Genomic DNA, 26,213 nt, shown 5'->3' with positions numbered 1-26,213 from the left:
TTGATCTATTCCAAATCGAAAGCCGAACACGCGCAACATCTACGTTTGATTCTCGAGTTACTCCAGGGGAGCCAACTCTATGCCAAGTTCTCCAGGTGCGAATTCTGGTTGGAGGAGGTTCAGTTTCTGGGTCACATAGTGAATAGTCGGGGTATCCATGTCGATCCTGCGAAGATTGAAGCTGTCAAAAGCTGGATTACGCCTAAGAACCCGTCAGAAGTTCGTTCTTTTCTCGGACTAGCGGGCTATTATCGACGATTCATCGAAGGATTCTCCAAGATCGCTGTGCCGCTTACCGCTCTTACCCATAAGGACAAGCCTTTTGTGTGGGGAAACGCACAAGAGACTGCCTTTCAAACCCTCAAGCATATGCTGTGCAACGCACCGATTCTTTGTAGGTCCCTCGGAGGTTGAGGATAAACCTATTCCTTGTTATGTTTAACACACTAGCAAGTGCGGAATCCAAGCTAGAGTGCAAACCGTAGTTTAGATGAAAGCAAAGATTACAAAGAGAAAGAGTAGACAAGCAATGTATCAAAGTTTTCTCTTGTATTTCAGTGGACACGGTTACAGCCCTTGACCAAACTGAAATGCTCTCTTACAAGACCTTGGGTTCACTCACAAATGCTCTCAATATGAACTTGGACTACTTCTAAAGAACTTTGACAACTGACTGTGAAGTGAAACCCACATGGGATATATATACCCATAACAGTTGACATGCACGAAGGATAAGCAGTTCTGGTCGAAGGATCATCTATCGACCAGAAAGTCCATCGAAAGACTCCGAAAGATCCATATGTACCTCGAAGGATGATATATCCTTCGAGGTCCATAAGTATCCAACGAAAGATCATCTTTCGAGGTCATCGAAGGATACAATCCATCCTTCGATGACATCCTTCGAAGCATACATATTAAACACAAGGTGTTGACTGTTTGGCCAAGTCAAACCAGGAGGATGGTTGACTTGGTCAAACATACATTCCAACACTTAAACAAATACAACAAAAGACGTAAACACAACAGACAAAAGACATCGTTTTATACATTACAAAATACAGACAAAGTACAGACACAAGTGCACCAACAAACTCCCCCTTGGCTGTAGCTTTGTCTCGGTCTTCGTGTCTTAAGTCTCGGACGTCCTTTCCACTGTCAGATGATGAGATGACCATGCACTTCCTGCGTTGACCAGCAGATTGAAGCAGTATCGGGCCATCCTTTGAAACTTCATAGCTTGATCTCGATCCTGAACTAAGTAGTTTATCTCATGATCCTTCAGAACAATAATATCCGATCTGGACATGTTAGTAATCCACATCGGATCTATTATCCTGAAGTTCTCCTGACTATCTCTGAAGAGGATCACCGCTTCTCCAGTATCAGCATCGTAAACCCAGCAACGGAAGTTTCCAAGAAAGTCGGTCTTCATCTTTAGCAACGGTATCTTCTTCATCACTTTGGGAGGATCATATACCAGACGATAACGAGCTGTGTTAGTCTCTGGATCAAGTGTAAACCTGATCTGCTCGTATCTCGGAAACTGTGGCTTGTACAGAGGATCCTTCCAACCCAATCTCCTTTCCAACCTGATTTTCTTAGCGAACAGATCCACCATCTTTTCTTCGCTCCGATTGATGACATCTAGTTGGGCTAACACTGCAACATCATAATATGTAAGTGTGAGAATACTGAGGAGAGTTCTGAAATACTGAAGACCCGTTTCTCTTTTCACGACCATGCAGTGAAGATCTTTGACAAACATCCAACTAATAATGCGACCCCGAGCCCGATTCTTCTCCAGCATCATATAGTTAACCTGTTCCAAAGGAGCGAGCGGAGGAGGATTCCTAGCAAGGAAATCCGCTCGCCATTCATTCACGGTTTTCTCACGGTTTTCTTGAGCTGATGGCGAATCAGAAGAAAGATTGGCGAACTCTGCAGTCTTTTCAGCCACAAAATCATCATCAAGGGCATTCACCTCCGCATTGTCCTTTCCAACATATACAGGACGATCAGGATCCGAACCGATGAAGATTTCATCTATTGAAGAGAAATCGGTTTGATCCTGAACTAACGGAGTGTTATCAATCATGCTTACTGCAACATCATCCAATTCCGTCAGAGCCAGTATCTGTTCATCCGACATTTCAGAAACATATTCTCCCTCTTCTAACATTTCACCCGTAACTGGATGAAACTTCTGAGCACCTGAGGATTCAGGGAGATCTGTAAACGTTTCTGCTTCAATACTAATATGTTCAGGCCCTGTAGATGTTTCCAGTGTCTCTGTCTGCTCAGATGGGCCAGTGGTAGCTGTTGGAGGAGCAGAAGGAGTGTCTTGAGGTGTACCAGATCCACCTGCAGCACCGGATGCAGTTGCACCGGAACCTGAGGCAGTTGTTTGATCTGGATTAGCCGCATCATCATCCTGATCATCCTCACGTCTTGAGGGAACTATGCCTAAGGTTTTGCACCTTTCGCTCCACAATGTACCAACCCTCGAATGAACCTTATTGAAGTTTGTATACATGGGTTTGAAGGCTTCCATCAGTCTATCATCACGACTACTTACCTTCTCCCTCAACGCTTTCGCCTGAGTCTCCAAATTAGTACTATGCATTTTCATAATTTCGACCTCCCTATCTCTTTCCTTGTTTGCCTGTTTTAACCTTTCAATTTCCTCGGCCTGTTCCTTGATCTTGATATTCTGAGCTTCAACAATTGAACACAGCTGGTTGTGTGCCATTACATCTTGTTTTCGCTGGACACGATATTCTTCCATTGTTCTTGTGTGTCGACCAACTATAGAACCCAATTCACTGACTTGTTCAATCAGGAATTGTATCTTGTCAGCTTCAGAAAATCCAGACAAGGTTTCTGCCAGAGTTGGCCTTGAAGGCTCAGGTCTTGAAGAACCAGACTGACCAGCCTGACCCGAGGCACCTGTAGGACCAGTAATAGTGAGAGGGGGTCGAGCATGTGTACCTGAGGTGGGAGTTGCAGGCGGCTGTTGATCAACAGTCACCGTGCGTGTCCCAAAAGACCTCTGAGGAGAAGACATTAGCTCCAACGTCTCTTTTTCAGTAAATTGATCACCAGAGGAAGGAACCTGCTGCTCAGGAGCAGATGAAGGCTGGACAGAGACAGGAACAGAGGAATCACCAGCAGCTTTCTTTGACACACGAGTACCTTGTCGTTTAGCTTTCCTCTTTCTGATAAAACCCGGAGAAGTAAGGACATAATCCTCATCCCTGTCAGATTCTCCAGTTCTAGCTGTCTTCTCTATTCGCTCAAACCGGGGATTCCCGCGACTATCAAATACTTTCATCATCCCTGGAGGAGGAGGATTATCATCCTCAGACGATGAACCACCATCACCCGAACCTCCTTCCTCTTCAGAAGATGAACTGCTTTCATCAACTAGCTTCCTCGTCTCATCTACTTTGCCTTTTCCCTTGTCAGTCGCAACAGTACCAGACTGACCAGCAACACCACCAGCATCACCAGCACTACCACCCGTTTCAACAACTACAGCACCATCATCACCACCAGTACTAACACGAACATCAGGATCTACAGACATTTCCTGAACCTCTTCAGCAGCAACATTTATGTCAACCTCAACATGTGCTGCAACACTAGAACTGCCAGCAGACCTTCTAGTTGCCTTGATTCCATGTTTAGCCCCAAGCTGCGTGTCAGCCAAAGCAATCAACCTTGGTTCTTCATCGTCAGAATCACTTGCGTCATGTCGCCATTTGTGGTGCTGCGGTGCCTCATAGTTAGGAATATTAAGATGACCAATCAGTTTCCTAATTGGGTCCGATTCCTTATAGGCGGCCATAGACTTGAATATCAGCAGAGTGCGTTCGATCATCGGATTCACAGGAAGAACATCTGCCTCGGCTTTAGCAAGATCAGGAATCTGATCATCTATCATCATCTGCAGAAACCTGGGATATAACCAGAACTTGGTGGATGTTCGCTGTGTTGCAGACGGAAGTGGCCTTCGAGCGTTTTCCTTTAGGTTGTCGAAGATATAGCGAGATATGTTAAACGGCTTGTTCAGAATCAACGCCGTAAACAATCCAGTCAAATCGATCGGTGACAAGTCATACCCAGAACGCTTGTTGCTCAGGCAATGAATAAGAATATGCAGCAAGAACTTATACCGAAGTGGCATATACTTCTTGTTGATTTGATTAGCCAAAACATTTTCGCTGTACTTAATCCTCATCAGTAACCCCCGCTGACATTGTAGATCTATAGAAGTAGGATCTTCCGGTTGATCTCCAAGCTGTAGACGTTCTCTGATAGTATTTTCAGTAATAACCACAGGTTTTTCAGCAACAGTAGCCCTGATCACTTCCTTATTCTCCACCGTTTCAATCACAGCTGAACTCCAAAACGCCTTGATGTGCGACTGATAGGCAACGTGCTGTGTTGTGATAGCATAATTGATGCGCGCCCTATGAAGATACTCCATGATTCTAGTAAACTCAGGACTGATACTGCCTTCCGGTTGTAAATACGCAGCCATGTTATGTCTAGATTCAGACATAGCCTCAACCTCCGATTTCTCCTTCTTTGTCGGCTTTGCCCGCTCCTTTTTCACTTTCGGTGCCATTTCTGCACATCACATTGACACGTAATAAGAAAAGGTCAAACAGTCAACAATGGAATTCCACACTTAGAAAATTTTCAATTTCTTGAAAAATTCCAAGTGTTGAACTCTTCGAAGGATCCATATATCCATCGAAAGATTGAATCATGGCACGAAGGATGACAGATGGTTCGAAGGATGTCAATCTGTTCGAAGGATGTTAGTCAGCTCGAAAGATGTCACTTTTCTTGAAGGATGACAACCTTATCGAAAGATCATCTTTCGAAGGATCAAGAGTTTGAAAGATGTCTTGATCATTCGAAGGCTTGATCAATCGAAGGATGATCCTTCGAGGAATCTAACATCTTTCGAGACTCAACTCGAAGGATGTTGTTCAGCACATCTATCGAGGAGATAGTCAACATCCTTCGTGTTGACCTCCGGCAGTACTGTTCATTGACGCCTTTTCCGGTGGGTTTTAAGTTTTAATTCCGGTGATGTTTTTAAGTGTAGTTCAAGTATGTTTTGTGCCAAACAAAAACAACATCAACCATCATTTCAAACCATCAACAATTTAACCCATTCAGACATGAACATACACACATGTACTGATTTGAACCATAAGCCACAACCATTCCCCTGTTTAACCCAAACCAAACACCCCTGTCATCAAGATTCAAAAACAACATTCTGAACACAAATAAACAGATAAAGGAACTTCATATGATCATCAAAACTAACATTGATTCATTTACAACATATTTATGTTTCACATTTTATCCTATAAATTAGGAAAATAGAAACATATGATCAAGTTGATGATTGAGCCGTTGTATGTTAAAACGATAATGATTATCCTACCGAGTGTTGTTAATGAAATCCTGATACTTTAATTTCTTGAAAAAATTTTGGCAGAGTTTTGGGGAGATGAGAGGGTTTTGAGATGAAATTTTGAAACTGATAAGAACAAATGAAGAAGAAGACCCTTTATATACCCTTACCTCGAAAGTCCAACCGCCTCGAAGGACCCAAAACCATTCGAAAGATGTAAATGTGTCTCGAAGGATGACTTTTGGTTCGAAGGATCCATATATGGCTCGAAGGATCCAGATATTGGAAAGATCTGGATCGAAGGATACCAGATATTTTGGAATCCTTCGAAAGGTATCTTTCGATCTAAACCATCTTTCAAAAGATCTGGTCAACTCGAAAGATCAATTGGTCAAATCCTTCGTTGACCAAAACATCTTTCGACTGAAACAGTTGACTTTCATTGACTTTCTTGACCATCTGATCTTTCGAGGGCCATTGCTTCCTCGAAGGATCAGATTTTCCACCAACACTTTGGAGTTTTGGGAATTTCCAATTTAAACCCTTCAAATTTTGGAGGTTTTCAGAAATGACCATTTTGAAAAGTTGTCCGTTATGAAATTCTGCAAAGGTTAGTTTTATGAAGTATCCCGGCTTGTCAGGTATCGGAACGAGCACCAACATCAGTTAATCAAAAATAATGTTAAATTGAAAATCTTTTTGGATTTTGTGGTTTGATAAAATAAAAGGCAACAATTTTAATATCCTTTGAATGTTATCAAACGACATCACCGCTAATGTCGTGCTGATATGCACCAAACGACAAAAACTGTTTAAAAAATAAAGCAGTAAATAAAGCAGTAAGTAAATATGTACAAACACAACAATATTTTTGCGAGTTTCTGGCGAAGAGAATCATATCAGCTTGCGGTCTTTTGTCAAAACACATTTCCTTTTAAAATTCTTTTACAGAAGTTGATAAGTATTCTACCACAATTACCGATATTGTTATCCACTTAAACTCAACAATCAAGTGTAATCATAATACAATGAGATACGTTTAAGGTACGATTTATACTTACCGACCGGTGTTCATCCACTCACGACACATTCCCGTATCAAGGTATGCACGAGAGTTCATCTTACTGGGGAGTATACCATTTATCATCCGTTTTTAACGTATATATATACAATGTGAACAAGTCACTTATTTGAGTTTGAAAACAAGCCCTATGTGATAGAATCACTTATTGATGAGGAACTTGATTTTCGATGCATGAGGGCACAGGAGCAAGTCCGTGAACAGGTCAGTACTTCCGTACAGCAGAGAGACGAACTTGACTCCCGGATAGATGTGATATTTTATCACTTATTTTGTATGGACATGTGATTGTTTATCACTTATTGAGGTCGAATGCAGTATGAGATATGTACACGTATGTATGGTGTCATGGAAGAACTTAGACTTTGTCTTTTATAGAAACAACCATGATACCCAGATGATAAACAACATAAACCCCGAATATCTCAGAACCTCGGCAATCTATCAAACGAAATTTCGGTACCAAGACCATATGCCAATGAGCGGTTCCCACGCGGTTTTCAGTCTGTTATGTTTATATCTCCTGCATATTTTAAAATGATCGTGAGTCTACCGGTACATCATTAGTAGAGCTACTTATCATTTTCTTTTCTTTTGATTTCTAGAAACATGTTTCAACCGACCTCTGATGTAATATCACTTTCTCTTATATTACCAAGAAACTCATTTTTGTTTTTCTATTGTTTTTGTGTTTTTCTGAATTTTCTCCCCCTTAAATGCAGAAAGTAACTAAATTAAAGACATATTTTTGTATTTTTGTGGTTTTTCAATGTTTTTGTATTTTTCTTGAAACTTTCTCCCCCTAAAATTCAAAAATAAAGTGAAGTAAAAAATATTTTTGGATTTTTGGTTTTTAGAAAAATATTTACAAAAACGATTTCCTGATGTCGGTTACTCTTGCTTCACCTTAATGCCGTTTACCAAACGTAAATAATCAAATCTTGATTTATCAAATGCTTTGGTAAAAAGGTCGGCACGTTGGTGGTCGGTATGAATATGAACCACATCGATAAGTCTCTTTTCAAAACAATCACGTATGAAGTGATATTTAATATCGATGTGCTTCGTTTTCGAGTGCTGTACAGGATTTCTAGTGATCTGTAAGGCAGCCTCATTATCAACATAAATAGGAGTAGTTAGGAATTCAAAACCGTAGTCCCGCATCTGTTGTTGGATCCATAGAACCTGGGAGCAGCAACTAGACGCAGCAATGTATTCTGCTTCACATGTAGACGTAGCCACACATGTCTGCTTCTTGCATTGCCAAGTGACTAGGCGATTGCCTAAGAACTGACATCCTGCTGTAGTTGATTTTCCATCTTTCTTGCAGCCGCCGAAATCAGAATCACTGAAAGCTTTGAGATCGAAGTTATCATCCTTAGGGTACCATAACCCGGTGTCAGGGTAACTCTTCAGATAACGAAAAATCCTTTTGACAGCAGCATAGTGAGAGACCTTCGGATTCGCTTGATACCTAGCGAGAAGACAAGTTGGATACATAATGTCGGGTCTTGATGCGGTGAGATACATTAAGGATCCAATCATAGCACGATAAAGTGAAGAATCCACATCATCCCCTTCTTCATCCGGAGTAATCCCGTGATTCTGCGGAAGAGGAGTAGAAATTGGCTTCGAATCTGACATCTGGAACCGGCTCAAGATGTCTCCGACGTACTTGGTTTGATGGATAAAAATTCCAGATTCGGACTGATTAACTTGCAAACCCAAGAAGAACGTCATTTCACCCATCGCACTCATCTCGAATCGATCTTGCATCACCTTTTCAAATTCCTTGCATAACTTATCATCGGTAGAACCAAAGATAATATCATCGACATACACTTGTACCAACAGAAGATCTTCACCTTTTTCTTTGATGAAGAGGGTACAGTCGATCAAACCCCGTCTAAAACCATTGCTCAGCAGGTAGGTAGACAACGTTTCATACCAAGCCCGAGGTGCTTGATGAAGACCATATAATGCCTTGTTAAGTAGTAAAACCCTGTCAGGATGTAATGGATCTTCAAACCCCGGTGGTTGCTCGACATATACTTCCTCTTCGACTACTCCGTGTAGAAAAGCACTTTTAACATCCATCTGGTACACCTTGAATTTCTTAAAGGATGCGTAGGCTAGAAAGATTCTAATAGCCTCCAGACGAGCAACAGGTGCATACACTTCATTGTAGTCAATACCTTCAATCTGACTGAAGCCTTGTACCACTAACCTTGCTTTGTTTCGGACAACAATCCCACGGTCGTCCTTTTTGCACTTAAACACCCAGCGAGTTCCGATCTTTTTGTAGTTGTCGGGCCTATCAACCAACTTCCATACGCCCAACTTCTCGAACTGCTGAAGTTCTTCTTGCATGGCTTCCACCCAGGAATCATCTTTCAATGCCTCCTTCCAAGATTTAGGCTCTTCTTGGCTAACATAGCAGGCGAAAGACCAATCATTTTGTTGTCCCGATTCTCGTATCTCAGCATACAAGCCAGCATTTTCGTTGTTTCTGATTTGATTTCTTGTCCTTACACCACTGAGAACATCACCTATAATATTCTGCTGAGGATGAATGTTATGAATTCGGGTTTCAGTAACTGGAGGAACTTCAACATTTGACCTCAAGTTATTGATATTTAAATTCCCGATATCATTCTGAAGCTGGTGAGTTGTAGAAGATGATGCATTTTCTTCTTGGATAATTGGCGCAGACACTGGATCCGTTGCTTCTGAAGTACCTTGAACCGGACGCAGTGCTTCACCATCATTTGCATCAACATACTCCTCATCTTCCGATGACAAATTGTAATCGACAGCATCATTAAACACCTCATTTGAAGCGAGATTGTTGACAGAAGAAGATGCATGTGAGTCAACAATGATTGGACGAGCTAACTGAGAGCCAGTCGCATTCTCACTTTCAGACAACATTTGAGCAATTGCATTGTCATCATCAAATGTCGGCAGATTGAATGAGTCGAAAAGACCATCATAATCGAACATCCATGGATCTCCAGAAGGCTTCGGAGGATTAGAATATCTTTGAACTCTTACTTCACCCCATTCTTCAATCCTTTTGGTAGTCAGGTTCCATACTCGCAGATTAGGAGTAGCATACCCAAGGAAGTAACCTTCGATAGCTTTGGCACCAAACTTCCCGTCAGGCTCAATCATGGTACATGGTGCACCAAAAGGTTCTAGATATTCCAAGTCAGGAGTCTTCTTGTGTAGGAGTTCGAAGCACGTTTTTCCATGTCTTTTCACTGTGAGAACCCTGTTTAAAGTGTAGCAAGCCGAGGCAACAGCTTCAGTCCAGAATCGAACTGGAAGCTGAGACTCAACCAACATGGTTCTTGCAGTCTCAATTAAGGTTCTGTTCTTTCTTTCAGCGACTCCATTTTGTTGTGGCGTGTACCGAGAGCTGTATTCATGGAGGATTCCTTTTGCAGTGCAAAACTCATCCATAACCCTGTTTTTGAACTCGGTACCGTTGTCGCTTCGAATTCGCCTCACCTTTAGATTATACAGATTTTCCAACAAGGTGATCAAATTCTTCAGAATTTCTGGAGTCTCACTCTTGTGGACCATGAAGTCAACCCATGAAAATCTTGAGTAGTCATCAGTAACTACCAAGCAGAAAACTTCTCCGTGCACACTCTTCTGTTTGACTGGGCCGAAAAGGTCCATGTGCAAACGCTCGAGTGGCATGTTGACAGTGTTAACCTTCTTCAATGGATGTGATTTCTTGGTCTGCTTCCCTTTCTGACACGGCACACAGACATCTTGAAGTTGAAAGTTCTTCACATTGACACCTCTCACCAAATTGTTTTTGACAAGGTGATTCATTTTTCTGAGGTGAATATGACCCATTCGTCTGTGCCAAGAGATCGTCTCCTTTTCAGTGGCTTTTGAAATAAAGCAAGTAACTTGTTTTGACTGAGTTATTGCTTGGCTCATATCAAGGACATACAAATCATTAACTCTTGGTGCTGATAAGAGAATCCATTCAGCGGGAATCTTGAATCCTGGCTTCAGCACATAACAACCGGCATCATCAAAATGCACGGTGAACTTCTTGTCGCAGATCTGAGAAACACTCAGGAGATTGTGATCCAACTGTTGCACATAATTGATTTTGTCGAAACTCACAATTCCATTTGAGATCATTCCCTCGCCGGTGATATACCCTCCTTTGTCTCCAGCAAACGCAACATATCCTCCTCTTATACTTCGCACATCGAAAAGAAGACGATAGTCGCCTGTCATGTGCCTGGAAGCCCCACTATCAACAATCCAAAGACTATTAATAGTTCCTCCTGGAGCCGCCTGCACATGCAATTAACACATCAGTTTGAGAGGGGGATCCAAGCCTTTGTTGACTTGGGTCGTCCTTGATCATCAAGGAAAGTGATCTCAATCACTTGATGATTAGGAAATAAAACCTCTGGTGCTCCCCCTGACTTAATTACCTGTTTTTGTTTCCAAGCTTGTTGTCTTTTACCAGTATTTGAATTAATTGTTTTTGTATTTACTGGTTTTACATTTGTAGGTTTAGCTTGTACAGGTTTTTCATCCTTGACCTCTGATTTTAAGGCCTTCTCAATTACCTTTTTGTTCTTTTGTTTTACCTTCTTTTCCCTTTCTTTCAAGACACGTGGGTCTTGTTTCGGGGAAACCGGTTGTTTTTGGTAATTGGTTTCTTGGGGAGCACTTGTTTTTCCCTTCAATTTTTGCAAGTATGGGCAATATCTTACAATGTGCCCAACTGTTCCACATTCAAAACACATTCTCCGCTCTACAAACCTCGGAGAAACGTGTTGATGACCAGACTGAGAACCAGACACTGAACTTTGTGATCTAGATGTGCTTGGACCTAAGTCACATCCATTGGTGTGTTGGGTATAATTGTTGTCATCATTTCTCTTTAAAATTCTAACTTGTTTTACAAAATCAATGTTAGATTTATTTTGAAATGTTTCAAGTTTGTCCGTACCCTTTGATCCAACAAAGTTCAATTTCTGTTCTCTTTTCTTGACAGGAGCTCTTTTGTTTTGCACCTTTTGAACCTTAGGTTGCTCAACTTTAGATTGTTGAATCTTAGGTTGTGCAGCCTTAGATTGAGAAGCCTTAGACTGCTCAGCTTTAGGTTGTTGAACCCTTGGTTGTTCAGTCTTAGGCTGCTGAACTTTTGGTGCTTGAGCATTCTTGTTTTGAGCCCTCTTTTCTTGTACCTGGCCCTTACCCTTTCCAGAATTCACTTGTTGTTTTCGCTCAACTGGCAGTTTTTGGTTTCCGTATTGTTTTCTAATTAGCTCACACGGAATTGGTTCACATTGAGTGACCGTCACTTTGTTACCTTTGTTTCCCAAAAACTTATCAGTTCGTCCTTCAAAAATTTTCTCAATTAAATCTTGATTTACATTTTTGATTGGAAAATCTCTGTCAGAATAAATTTTGCTGTCTCCCTTGAGCGTATACAACAAGTTATTCTTTTCAATGCTAGGTACACTGGGCTTCATTGCCTTTTGTGTTCCAGCCTTACTCGGTTTCACTGGTGGATCACACAAGATGTGATTCTCAATTGGAATGTCTGGTGTAACCGAGTTAGACTGTGGTTTCTCATTTTCTTCAGATTCATCGTCCGAAGAATCAGCATCCTCAATAATGGGAGGACTCTGTTCCTTAACACACGATGAATCTGTCACATTCTCAGATTCTGATTGACTCGAGGATGATGTACCAGTTGTGAACCCGAGGCCTGCTGCAAAGTCATCTAGACCGAGTGGCACAGTAGGTTCAAAACGGGGCATATCCTCGTCATTAGGCAACTTGGAGTAATTGTGATTCATCGGGGGAGGGCATGATTTGTAACCAATACATTTTGCATCCCCCTTTTTCCTTTGAACATCAATAATGTGATCCAAAACATAGCGGGAATTGGAATAGCTTTCCAATTTCTGCTTAGTTGTCTCACATTCACATCTAGCTGTAGCTAACTCTACCATTTGTTTTTCAATTGTGTCAATCAAATTATTATTAGCATGTTGTTTTCTCAAAACAGCCTTTTGAAGTTCAGAAACATCATGTTTTAATGACGCAATTGTTGCTTTAAACTCTTTTTCATTTCTTGTTAAAAACAAGTTAGCCTCAGTTGCTTTAGAAAGATCAACAATCAATTCTTGATTGTGTTTGTGTGTGATTTCATAAAGACTTTCCTTTTCTGCATATTCAAGACATTTAGCACATTCAACAGCAGCAGAAATAGAGTCAGGTTTAGAATCACATACCTGAGAGGTTTGTCCTTCAACATGAGCCATGAAGGCTGTATGAAAAGAAAAAGATCCATCTTCAGAGAAAGATTGAGAAAGCTTCTCAGAAGTTCCAGCAGCTTTCTGGCAAAGAATAGATCTTCTCTTGCATAAAGCTTCAGCATCAGCCAATAGCTCATCAACCTCCAGATCTAAGGCCGCACTTGATAAATCACCAGCATCAAGTGATTCCCCATCCATACTTCCACTATAACCCGAGCTATCTTCATCTTCTGAAGATTCATCAGCAGACACGGGTTCTACAACCTTTTCAACCACCTTGGCGTAACATGCTGTTCCACCATTTCCTCCTTCACCAAGCTGAAGATTCCAGTTGCAAATCTCACCAGCTTGAACAACTAATCCTCTATGGGGATTAGAGTTTGTGGTTCCAGATGTATTTCCTCCCACAGGAACTATTTGTCTGTCAGAATTGTTCTGTTGTTGCTGAGGCTGTCTTTGATTCCTGAAAGGATTCTGATTGCCTTGCTTGGGTGGCTTCTGACATTCCCGCTTGAAATGACCCTTTTCACCACAGTTAAAGCAGGTGACAGCATTCTTATCAAAACCATACTTGGTGTTGTTGTTGCTTTCCAAGTTGGTTCTCCCCGTTCTCTCCATAAACTCCTTAGCTCTACGAATAGCACTAGCAAGATCCCATTTTATATCCATCATCTCAAACTCTTCTTTATCAACTTGCTGGTAATCTTCGTTGGTTAGATTGATATTTCCAATCTGACCTGCAACCAATCCACAGTAAGCACTAACCAAGGTGTTCAACATCTCCATATGCTCCTTGGCTATCTCGACACTGACTTTTGAAAAGTTTGAAGTGTCCAATCTGACAGTGTTCGGATTGGAAGTAGCTTGAAAGCTTGAAGAACTTCCATAAAATCCTTGCTGTTGTGGTTGTTGCTGTTGAGCTCTGTTAGGATCCAAGAAAGGAGGTGGTGTGAATTGTTGAGCTGTCTGTTGTTCTTGTTGTTGAGAAGAAGAATCTGGTCTTGAATACATCATCGTGTATGCTGAAGGATCAAACTGATTCGTTGTGGAAGGTCCGGTGTTGGAGATGAAAGCTGTTTGAAGCTTAGCATGCTGAGTAGCTGGCTTTTCTCCAGTAATACCACCTGCAATCCCAAAATACATCTCTGGATTCTGAGTAGTGATTGTTCTTTTCGCTTTGAGCTTTTCTTCAACATCTTTATTTTCCAACTTCTGAATTAGCTCATAAACGGTAATTGTATCTAGAACACCGTTTTCCTTGATAATCTCAAGATAACTGCTCCACTTTGCTGGTAAGCCATCAGCAAATCTCTTCACCATTTCTTGTGGAGTGGCAGTGACTCTGAAGGCAAACATTTCACTCAACAGATGGTGAAATCTTGTAGACAACTCTGCTAGACCTTCATTCTCCATGCATGTAAAACCTTCAAACTCTTTCTTTAGCAGCTCCTGCTTGATCTTCCTTGATTGAGCATTTCCTTCACATCTCAATGTAAGCATATCCCACAAGCTTTTAGTTGTTGTACAGTAAACAAACTGGTGGTATATATCTCTGTGAAGAGCTTGCGTGAGAATCATGAATGCTTTCTTTTCCAACTCAAATTTCTTCTTATCATCATCAGACATTGTGCTGTAAGTTTCTGGATTTGATCCTGCAACTTCCAACTCATTTTCAAATGGAGTGAAGAAACACATCCATAGATCTTGACCTTGCCCCTGAACATAAGTTCTCAGCCTTTCTTTCCACCATCCCCAATCATTGATGTGATTTAGTTTTGGCGGTTTTGTGCTTGTACCAGTTTCACTATCGTTCTGCATCATTGCTTGAATGCTGCTGCTTTGATTAGTGACCAATGCCCATTGATTTGCAGTTATCATTGCAGCTTGAGTTGGGGCAATAGCTTGCATCCATGCAGTTTTGTTGAACTCTGGCGCAGATTGCGTGGTTGATGATTGCGTAGATGATGACCGTGGAGTCAAAGTTGTTGTAGTCCACGCAGATGGATCCCATTGACCGTTTGTTCCCATTTTATATTTAATATATTAGGTGAAAATTAATTTAGAAAAATTGATTTTCACAAACTATGTTAAAAATTGAAGGATAACAAACTGTCGAAGGATCTTGGATCGAAAGACCTGAAAATCACAAGTTGTTAAGTTTAAACAGATAAGACTCGAAGGATGCTCGAAAGATGACACTTGTTCGAAGGATCAACAGTGTTCGAAGGATCACTGTTGAGTTTCGAACAATCACTTCGAAAGATTCTCCTACACGAAGGATCCTTATCTTTCGAAGGGAAACAGTAACTCGAAGGATGTATCTTTCGAAAAGATTCCTTGACTCGAAAGACAACACACTGACTTCGAAAGATGTTCGAAGGATGGTTATCTGTCGAATCTCCTTGATCGAAGGATGATCTTTCGAGTTCGAAAGGTATCTTTCGAACACGTCTGACACACAGACAGAAAGGACGACTGGTTGGTGAAAAGGTGATGTGGTTGGTGAACCAACTTTCGGCAGAAGGGATGTTTCTGCACCAACTTTTCACCAAGTCAGATTTGACTTTGAAAATAATGCCCAAAAAGGAAGTTTCTTATCCACAACCAACCACCGGATTTTAGCCGGAATATTGGCCGGAAAATAGCAAGCCTCTTTGAACAAGATTTTTAAGTTACCCAAACCTTCCCGTAACACACCCGGTTAGTTTAGAACACGTTTTTATGGTTAAAAATGCAAGAAACACACTAAAAACGAGTGCTAAACCAAGAAAGTTTTTGTCCAAACACAACCAAAGTCTTGCACAAACCCGGTTTTAACAAGGAAAAGAGCCACGGCTCTGATACCACTTGAAGGTCCCTCGGAGGTTGAGGTTAAACCTATTCCTTGTTATGTTTAACACTCTAGCAAGTGTGGAATCCAAGCTAGAGTGCAAACCGATAGTTTAGATGAAAGCAAGGATTACAAAGAGAAAGAGTAGACAAGCAATATATCAAAGTTTTCTCTTGTATTTCAGTGGACACGGTTACAGCCCTTGACCAAACTGAAATGCTCTCTTACAAGACCTTGGGTTCACTCACAAATGCTCTCAATATGAACTTGAACTACTGCTAAAGAACTTTGACAACTGACTGTGAAGTGAAACCCACATGGGATATATATACCCATAATAGTTGACATGCACGAAGGATAAGCAGTTCTGGTCGAAGGATCATCTATCGACCAGAAAGTCCATCGAAAGACTCCGAAAGATCCATATGTACCTCGAAGGATGATATATCCTTCGAGGTCCATAAGTATCCAACGAAAGATCATCTTTCGAGGTCATCGAAGGATACATTCCATCCTTCGATGACATCCTTCGAAGCATACATATTAAACACAAGGTGTTGACTGTTTGGCCAAGTCAAACCAGGAGGATGGTTGACTTGGTCAAACATACATTCCAACACTTAAACAAATACAACAAAAGACGTAAACACAACAGACAAAAGACATCGTTTTATACATTACAAAATACAGACAAAGTACAGACACAAGTGCACCAACATTCTTACACTGCCCGACGGAAGCGACAACTTCATTGTCTACTGTGATGCTTCTAACCTTGGTCTCGGCTGTGTTCTCATGCAGCGAGACAAGGTTATAGCCTACGCATCTCGTCAGCTCAAGATCCACGAGAAGAATTATACAACCCATGACCTCGAGCTAGGCGCGGTTGTCTTTGCATTGAAGATTTGGCGACACTACCTGTATGGCACTAAGTGTACAATCTACACTGATCACAAGAGTTTACAACACATCTTTAATCAGAGAGAGCTTAATATGCGTCAACACCGATGGGTAGAACTTCTCAATGATTACGACTGTGAGATTCGTTACCACCCAGGCAAGGCGAATGTGGTTGCTGACGCTCTCAGCAGAAAGAGTTACGTGCTCAGTACCCAAAATATCCAAGCACAGCACAACCTCGAAACCCTCATCCGAGAAGCTCAACATGCTTGCTTTAACGAGCGTACATTGAAGAGAGAAAGGATCTATCACGATGGAGCTCAATTAGTAAGCAAACCAGATGGGATATTCTATTATCTGGACCGAATTTGGATCCCTAAGCGGACCGATTTGCGAAAGATTATCATGAACGAAGCCCACAAATCCCGGTATTCTATTCATCCCAGCGCAGATTAGATGTACCAGGACCTTCGTTATAAGTACTGGTGGCCGGGTATGAAAAGGGATATCGCTCTGTACGTTGGAAGCTGTTTAACGTGCGCAAGAGTCAAAGCTGAACACCAAAGACCTTCTGGCTTACTCGAACAACCGCCGATACCTATATGGAAGTGAGAGAGTATAGCTATGGATTTCATAACGAAGCTCCCGCCCACGCCATCAGGTCACGACAGTATTTGGGTCATAGTCGATCGTCTAACGAAATCAGCCCACTTTTTGCCGATACGAGAAGACTACAAGGTGGAACGACTAGCCCAAATCTACACCGACGAGATCATTCGTAATCATGGAACGCCTCGTGATATCATTTCAGATCGTGACGCTCGGTTCACTTCGCGATTGTGGGAAACGTTTCAAGCGGCCCTTGGTACGTCGCTTAATCTGAGTACTGCATTCCACCCTCAAACCGACGGACAGACTGAAAGAACGATCCGTACTCTTGAATACATGCTCCGAGCGTGTGTTATAGATTTTGGTGGAAGTTGGAACAAACACCTGCCATTGGTGGAATTCTCATACAATAACAGCTATCATGCCAGCATCCAAATGACACCTTTTGAGGCTTTGTATAGTAGAAGATGTCGATCGCCTATTGTGTGGCACGAGATCGGTCACTCGCAACTAACCGGTCCCGAGATTCTACAAGAAACGACTGACAAACTCCACCAGATAAGAGACAATTTGGTAAAAGCTCGGAACAGACAGAAAAGTTATGCCGATAAAAGACGCAAGCCCCTTGAATTTGAAGTTGGTGACTACGTACTCCTAAAGGTATCACCTTGGAAGGGTGTAGTCCGATTCGGCAAGAAAGGGAAACTCGCGCCTCGATATGTTGGACCTTTTAGGATTCTAGAAAGAATCGGAAAAGTCGCCTACAGACTCGAATTACGGAGGAACTCAGTAACGTCCACCCGACTTTCCATGTCTCTAACCTCCGAAAATGCCTTGCTGATCATGATCTAATCGTGCCACTCGACGATCTTCAGGTCAACGAAACGTTACACTTCGTGGAAAAGCCTGTCGAAATCATGGATCGCCAAACCAAGCAGCTCAGGCGCTCTCGCATCCCGATCGTGAAGGTCTGGTGGGAAGGCAAACGAGGCGCGGAGTTCACTTGGGAACTCGAAAGCGACATGAAGGCCAAGTACCCGCAGCTGTTTAAATAAATAGATCTGAAGCATCAAATTGGTGAATCACGGTGTCGTGTAGCCTTCGAGCCTAATTTCGGGACGAAATTCCCTAAACAAGGGGAGGCTGTAACACCCCGTGTTTTCGAATGTCAAAGTCAAAGTCCAAGTTAACTTTGACTTTCTTTGACTGTAGATAGTCGATTTTGTGTTTTAGTTGTATTATGTGGAGTAAGTGTTGTAATCAGCAAGAATCGAAGTAATCGAATGTGTTTTAACGCGAACCGATCTACGACTGTGAATGATAGGAAGTAACAATGCGATAAAGTTAACCTAATCAGTAATTAAACCGATCTAACAATCAATCGAACTCGAGACTCGAATTATGCGAATTGTGGTATTGTTATACGTGTGTGTGTGCCTTATGTGTTACTTGTGCGTGTTTACCTTATGTTTGGTGTGGTATTCAAGCAATCAAATCGAAAATCGAATCGAAACTCGAAAGGCAATCGAATTTAATCGAAACCGACAACGAAGTATGACTTATAGAAGATTGTATGTTAGATATAGTGGTTGGGACTAAAAGTAATTTTACTAGGAACTCTATCGAAATCGTATCATCGTCCATCGAAATCGAAACGTCGAAAATCATCACAAAATACTCAAAGTGTGTGGCGGATCGAACAGGAAGCATCCTGATCGAACAGGCCAGCCGATCGGCTAGCACCTTGCCAGCCGATCGAGCTGCCCACTCGATCGAAGTTCCCAGCCGATCGGCTGCCACTTTCCCCTTTTGGAAGCCTATAAATAGGGCTGTCATTGTCATACTTTCCATTTTTGGAAAGCTCTCACCGAACCAGCTATCTTCTTCACCTTTTCTCAGATTTCTCTCAATCCCTGTAAGTTTTCACTCTAATTCTTATACGATCTTGATCATTACTTGATTCTACACCTCTCTATCTTTCAAAACTTGGATTCTAACCGTGAAATCACCAAGATCTAAGTGTTCTTGGGTGATGTCATCATGGTGTTCTTGAAGAACATCATGTTTTGGCCTCATTCCACTATGATTAGCTTAGATCTAACCGATTTCCACATAAACAAGTCAAGATCCATCATAGATCTAAACATTTTCATGATGTGAAGGATTGAAAGAAGGATTTCCAACTTTCTTTCAACTCTTTTACACTCAATGCTTTCAAATCAATAGAAACGGAGCATGAACCGGCTAACCAATCCTTCCAACAGTTAAGGGGTTCAAGATTCGGATTCTATATACAAGGTTAACCCGATATCGGTTAAACTCTAGACCGACATTCTGAACCGTTCAACCGGCCGGACTTGGGTGATTCCTGTTCGAGCCCAGGGAACAAGTAGGAACAAAGGTTACCATAGTTCAACGTGTTGTCAAGATACCTTGAAAGAATGACAAATAAACAAACAGCCAGGTGTTAGACGAAAGGCCGACCAGGTCAGAAAGGCTGGCCGAACGGCTAGGCTGTTCGAACAGCCCAGCCGATCGGACATGCCAGCCGATAGACCAGGCCAGCCGATCGGCTAGCACATGGTCCCACACTCCCAAACTTTTGAAGTATAGTGTTGACGAAGTAATGTTCAATCGAATGGGTCACTCGATGGGTAAACATTACTGTTCGGATCATGAGATACTATGCTTCAACACTTAATCGTTTTCACAACTTGTTCGTAGTAGGGAATGCCAGCCGATCGAACAGACTATTCGATCGAGTGACATTCAGTTGAGGACTAACCCTGAAGCTCCTAGCCGATCGAGTGAGCTAGCCGATCGAGTGAGCTAGCCAATCGAGCGAACCGCTCGATCGACCGACTTGAAAGGTAGGAACACTTCAGTGTTCTCTAATACTGCAACAAAAACTTCAAAAGTTCAAATCCTCTAACACAAACACACCAGAGGAAGAAACAATCCACTCGGATGGCCCAGCCGATCAAGCCAACCGGCCGATCGAACAGGACTGTCCAATCGGATACACCAGCCGATCGAACAGGCCGTTCGATCGACCAGCCCATTTGATCCATCCATACCTGTTTACTTTTCTGCATTACTTATCGTTATGCTATCGAACTATTCAGGCTAATCTTACTCTCAGCGCTCCCTTCAGTCCACAATCAATCACTGTGAGTATACTCGAACCCTTTTTGCTTTAGCACTTTTGGGTGTTACATACGTTACCTATCAAAATCACAATCGAACACACTATACAAACTATTTGAACGCTAACCGATTGCATGTATTACGTGATTAAATGTATGCTTGTTATTATGTTTACACGTGGAAAGCTGTCTACCTGCCTTAGCAACGTAGTACTATAGTTTGGACTCAGCACCCGTTCACACGGGGGTTGTTAAGGACAATCTACTTGCATGATTTACGGTGGTGATCATGTATTGCGAACTGTCTCGGACAGTCAACCCGCAGTCACTGGTATTGATAGGTCCATGTCGATAATTTACATGCATCATTGCTCTCTGTGTACGTGCTGGTTATGCGTAAACTATTCAAACTCTATATGCTATTATCAAACTTGTATGCTCACCTTTACATTTTATGTATTGACTTTATTTTAACGTATGTGACAGGTGCTTAAGTTGCTAGAATGCTTAGACGTGTGGTGATGAAATCGAGGCTAGGAAGAGTCTAGAAACCAAGACAATTTACATTTATGTGTTTAAATCTGAGTTATCGGAACATGTTTTGTTTGAAGAATATCTATGTCTGTAATAACTAAATTTATCTTATGGGTCACGGTATGGGACGTGACATTTAAACTATTTGGTAATAATAGTTGTTATGGAATTTCTTTGAACAATCTGTTTCGCTCAGTGCCGCGCCCCGATGATTCGCCATCGGTTGGGGTGTGACATAATTGAATAAATTTGATCAGCTCGTTTAAACAGTCTTGTTACTTAAAAGCCTTTGGGGGTTTAATGACCATGTCCCGGATATCCCTGGCATCATTTTACGAAATGGCCACGAATTAAGCGCGGGGTGTAGGCGTACACCCGTCAGTGCACAAAAGAATATTGTGGTGTATCTATTGATCTTTAACCCGGACAAGATCCGGGCTACTGAACGCATAAGGAACATGTAATACGTTCACAAGATTACAAATTTAAATAATTCTCCCAAGTTATAAAAGAGTTTGTGCCTTGTGCATTCAAATCAATTTTAATAAACATTTTTCAAAAGTGTCGGTTGAATGTATTTACCAGTGTAAACTGACGTATTTTTCCAAAAAGATTAAATGCAGGTACTAAGCGTAATTGGCTGGCTATTTCTCCTTAGCATCAATAAAGAGTCTCGCAAGCTTAAGATGCCTACGTCTGTTAAACAATACTTATATTTTATTTGATCCCCTGTGGATACTTTTCGACTATTCGTAATATGTAATAACTCTCATTAAAATCCATAATTAGAAAGATAATTAGTCAATAAGAATACCCTAATTGAGACACCCAAGTAATTCTGCACTAACCCTAAAATTTTCAGAACAACCGGAATTAGGATCAGGGCCCCTAAAACTCAGGGGGGTTAAACCCTAGTTGATAATTATCAACAATTTTCGTTGTCACAGTAGAAATTGAGAAAATTGTAAAGTCAGCAAGCCTAGTCCCGAGCCTAGGCAGCCTATAATTAGACTGCTTAGCTTACGAACCGTAAGGGATCAGGCATACGGTCCGTAAGGGAGTCCCAAAAATCACTATAAATAGCAGACATTGGCACTTGCTTTCTGTGTTGAAACCGACGTAAGAACTCTCTGTAGACGTCGACCTATAGCAAGAACAGTCCCATACCACACACTAATATCGAAACGCTGCCGCAAAACAGGGTAATAACTCGATCGCTATTACGATTCATTTTCCGACTGATCAATATATCCAATGGATGTTTAAGTGCCGCCCACATAGGGTTATACTTTGTCGTTCGTCGTTAAATCGATGAATGTTTAAGTATCGCACTTTGTCGTTCGTTGTGAGAATTTGATGTCGTGAGTTATCGTAACTGCTGTATTGATCACTAACCCGGTTTTGTGTGCATTATTATTTAAATTAGGTTCACAAGGCTAAAACCATATTCTATCCGTGTTAAATCTGCAATGTGAGTCATTCTCTTTTTATCAAATGTTTTACAATACTCCAAATTATTTTCAGAATTATAATTACAGTGATTAAGTTTATGTAATCACCAAATTACAGCCGGTATGTGGGGTATTGTGCACATTACTACTGTTTTAATCACATTAGGTGGGCGAACCTTGTCACACCCCGACCACGTAAAACAACAAAACGTGGCAGAAACGTCGGGGAGTGTTGTAACAGAATCATTGTTTCACAACCATGGATTAAACAAATTTCGTTTTATTGAATTAAATGAGTTACAATGTCTTAACAATAAAGAAACATAACAAAAATTAACTAGTCTTGCATCTTTTAATGTCACTAAGGTCTCGTCCAATCCTATGTGAGCATGCATCAATATCATCATCAAATATCATCAACTATTGTTCCTGAAACACATGTGAAAATACGTCAGCATAAAAATGCCGGCGAGTACATAGGTTTTATGAAAAATAGGATCCATGACTTAGGTTTAAAAAAATGTTTAACCAGAAACTTGTCATGAATCTAGTTTAAGTGTTTGCTTTTATAAAACGTTTGAAAATCGATGATAGATATGTATAGTTAAAAGAATGATGTAAGGTTAAATGAATAACCAAGTAAAAATGAGTTTGTATAAAACAAACTGTTTTGTAAAACAATGTCTTGTGAAAAATATGTTATTTGTGTAAAAATGTATAAATCCAAATGAATGATTTAAATAACGCTACGCCATGTAATATAATACAAGCACTTATATATAGGAAGTACCAGCGGCGTATCCACCATGCTTGTATCACATTACACACGTCTCGTTACTCAAATCACTTACCCACATAAACCACCAATGTAAATTGCCCATGTCTAAACCGTTGTCAAATGTCAATCAAGTATTGTGTAAACAAAATGTTATGTATGGCAAGTGAAATATGTAACAACCAAACCATAGGTAAGAATGCACAAACAATGTACTAAGTATGCGACGGATTGACATACATAGCATGATACCAAGTATAAGATGTCTTGTAAAACGATGTACTAAGTATCATGAACATACATAGCATGAAATGTTATGTAAAACGATGCACTAAGTATGCACACAATGGGCATACATAGCAAAAACATAATGAAATCATGTACTAATAGTGTACTAATGAACATAGCAAGTATATGATATAAAAGCATGAAATCATGAAAGTAACAAGTAGGCACATGTGTTTCACCCCAAAATGTTTGAAAACAGTAAAAGAGGGGTCTATGTACTCACTTTAGATTGCTTAGAAGTCCTAGGATAACCACCAAGCAATGCTAGAAGATCACGGAATCAAACGGCACCTATATAGGTATCTACATTAATAAACGGGCCTATCGGAGGATCGGGTAGTACAAGGGTTCGTAAACCAAATAAGTATGGGAACTTATGTAATATGGTTTAACAAAGCCTACGTACTAAAACGAAACCTATCCTAAGTGCTTTTGACCCATTACGACCCGTTTAGGTAGCTTACGCCACTTTAACGCGTCGTTTGCGTAAAACGCGTTTGGAATGCCTAACTAGTCCTATGACAAGCAAGATATACCTTAACATGTTTAATATTTTTGTTAAATCAGTTTAGATGTCAAAAATTTCGTTACATAGACTTAAAATGAATTTATGCGTAAAAAGGGCATTTTGGTAATTTACCTAAGGCATATAAACTACCTATCATATAACTAACTAAACGTCGTGACAATAAGGTATAACCTCGGAAGGTTATTCCCTATACAACTATGGTCACCTAATGTGTTTGGTCGGATCCTAAAGATCGACCAATGGGTCGGGTTCGTAAGCATAAGCGATTGATTAGATCGCTTACCTTTACGACCCTAAACAAGCATAAATCTAAAAGCGACGAGCTAAACATGCTAGAACATGTTTAGTAAAGTTAGAAAACAGGTTTGGTGTTAAAACAAACGGCTTTAATACCCTAGAGTAGTTTGGTTACAAAATACGCGAGAAAACGCATTTTGGCCGAAACTACGACTCGTCACTGAGCCTAGATAACGTGGTAATCAGTAGGTATAGTTACTAGGGACTATAACCATCGTGATTACGCTCACGTTATGAAGTTCAAACGAACTTCGCATTGACCATAAACTGGTTAATGCAGAAAGTCAAACGCAGTTTGACTTTAACGCTAAAACGAATGAAAAATGCGAAAGAATACTTACAGAAGGTCCCCGCAAGATTCGAACCCGATTCACTCTCAAGTAGGAAGCATATACTTCCACTTAGAGAGTGTAGAATCAGATTCAAATGTGAGGAAGAATGAAATGGGTGAGGGGTATTTATAGATTTCCTTGAACCGTTAAGATCGTTCGTCGAAAAACGTGATTTGATCTAGACCTTACATGTGGGCACATGGTTTTCAAAAACCATGGGAGCCCCTAATGTGGACTATGTTCATTGAATACCATCCCATGGTTTTGCAAAACCATGGGTGAAAACCATTAACACTTCAAAATGGACTAGGTTCATTGAATCTGCCAGAAATTTCAAAAATGGTCCCTACACTTGTAAAACTTGATTTTTTTTTGGCACTTTTAAATCCCTTTAACCTCATTTCAAGGCTCTAAAATGATATTAAAGTATAGAGAACTTAAAATATGCTCAAAGACATCACGGATGTCGGTTCGTTTGGTCGTACGGTTGCGTTATTCACTTAATTACGACGGGAGTCGTAACGAACGCAAAAACGATCAAAATTAAGTGACGAATGGAATTTATCATACCAAACACTAAAATAAAATATTTTAATGCTTACATAAATTTTTGGAAGTCCGGAAGTATTCAGAACGTAAAATATGCGCGAAAATGCAAACTTATGCACTTTTTGACGCTTTTAGTCCCTGAATGAGCATAAAGTTTATTTTTGCGCACCAAACACCTCAAAGCCTATTTCTAAGCTATGTAAAGAATATTTAGGGCATACTTAACTTATGATCAAGTTCCGGAAGGTCTGTTACAGTACAAATTGACATACTTTCGTAGTTTGTCGAATTTAGTCCCTATAAGCGAATAAACTTGATTTCGGCATACCAAACCATCCAAAACTTATTTCTAAGTTATGTAATGGTTATTTAAGGTATGTTAAGCCTATTTCACTGTTTCGGAGTGTTTGTTGCATTAAACTGGTTATATTTACGCATCAGATCGCGTCTAACCTTCCAGAAAGCGATTTAAAGCCCGAAATCGAACAAGAATTGATACGTGCAAAAGATACACATATTTATACAGATCCCAAGTATGAAATACAATATTTCATTGGCTTGGTATTTGTTTGATGGTTGAAGTGACAGAGGTGTCACAAACCTAAAATTAAGTGATATACGTCATTCATTGGGGCAGCCAATGGTGATATGACCACAGTCACAGATCCGGTCGAGTGACAAATACTGTGGGTAGTTGGTAGATATCAGAAACATATGTAAAAACTCTTAATACTGTAAATTATAATAAATGAGTCATTTTAGTAAACTGAATGATTCACTCAGTATTTCCCCGCTGACAAAACCTTTTTCAAACATGTTTCAGGTGATCTATTGTAATTCAGGAAAAGTGCTGGGGAGCATTTCAAGCTTAACATAGTGGCTCATTATAAAATAAAGAATTATGTTTTGTAAAAATAAAAGATTTCTCAGTAAAACCTTATTATTGTAAATTATCGGGGTTTTATCCCGAATTGTGAAATAAAATAATCGGGAAAAGTTTTTAGCTTTAAAACGATCCTGATGATAAAAATTCCGCTGCTAAAATCACATAAATAAATATCACGGGATTTCTGTCTCGCGGCTCCTGAAACGGGTCAAACCGGGTCGGGGGCCGTGACAGAAATGAGGTGGTATCAGAGCC

This window comes from Helianthus annuus, chromosome 2, assembly GCF_002127325.2.
Source record: "Helianthus annuus cultivar XRQ/B chromosome 2, HanXRQr2.0-SUNRISE, whole genome shotgun sequence".
NCBI lineage: Eukaryota > Viridiplantae > Streptophyta > Magnoliopsida > Asterales > Asteraceae > Helianthus > Helianthus annuus.
The sequence above is the reverse complement of the archived record's forward strand: the minus strand, read 5'-3'. Positions refer to the sequence as shown.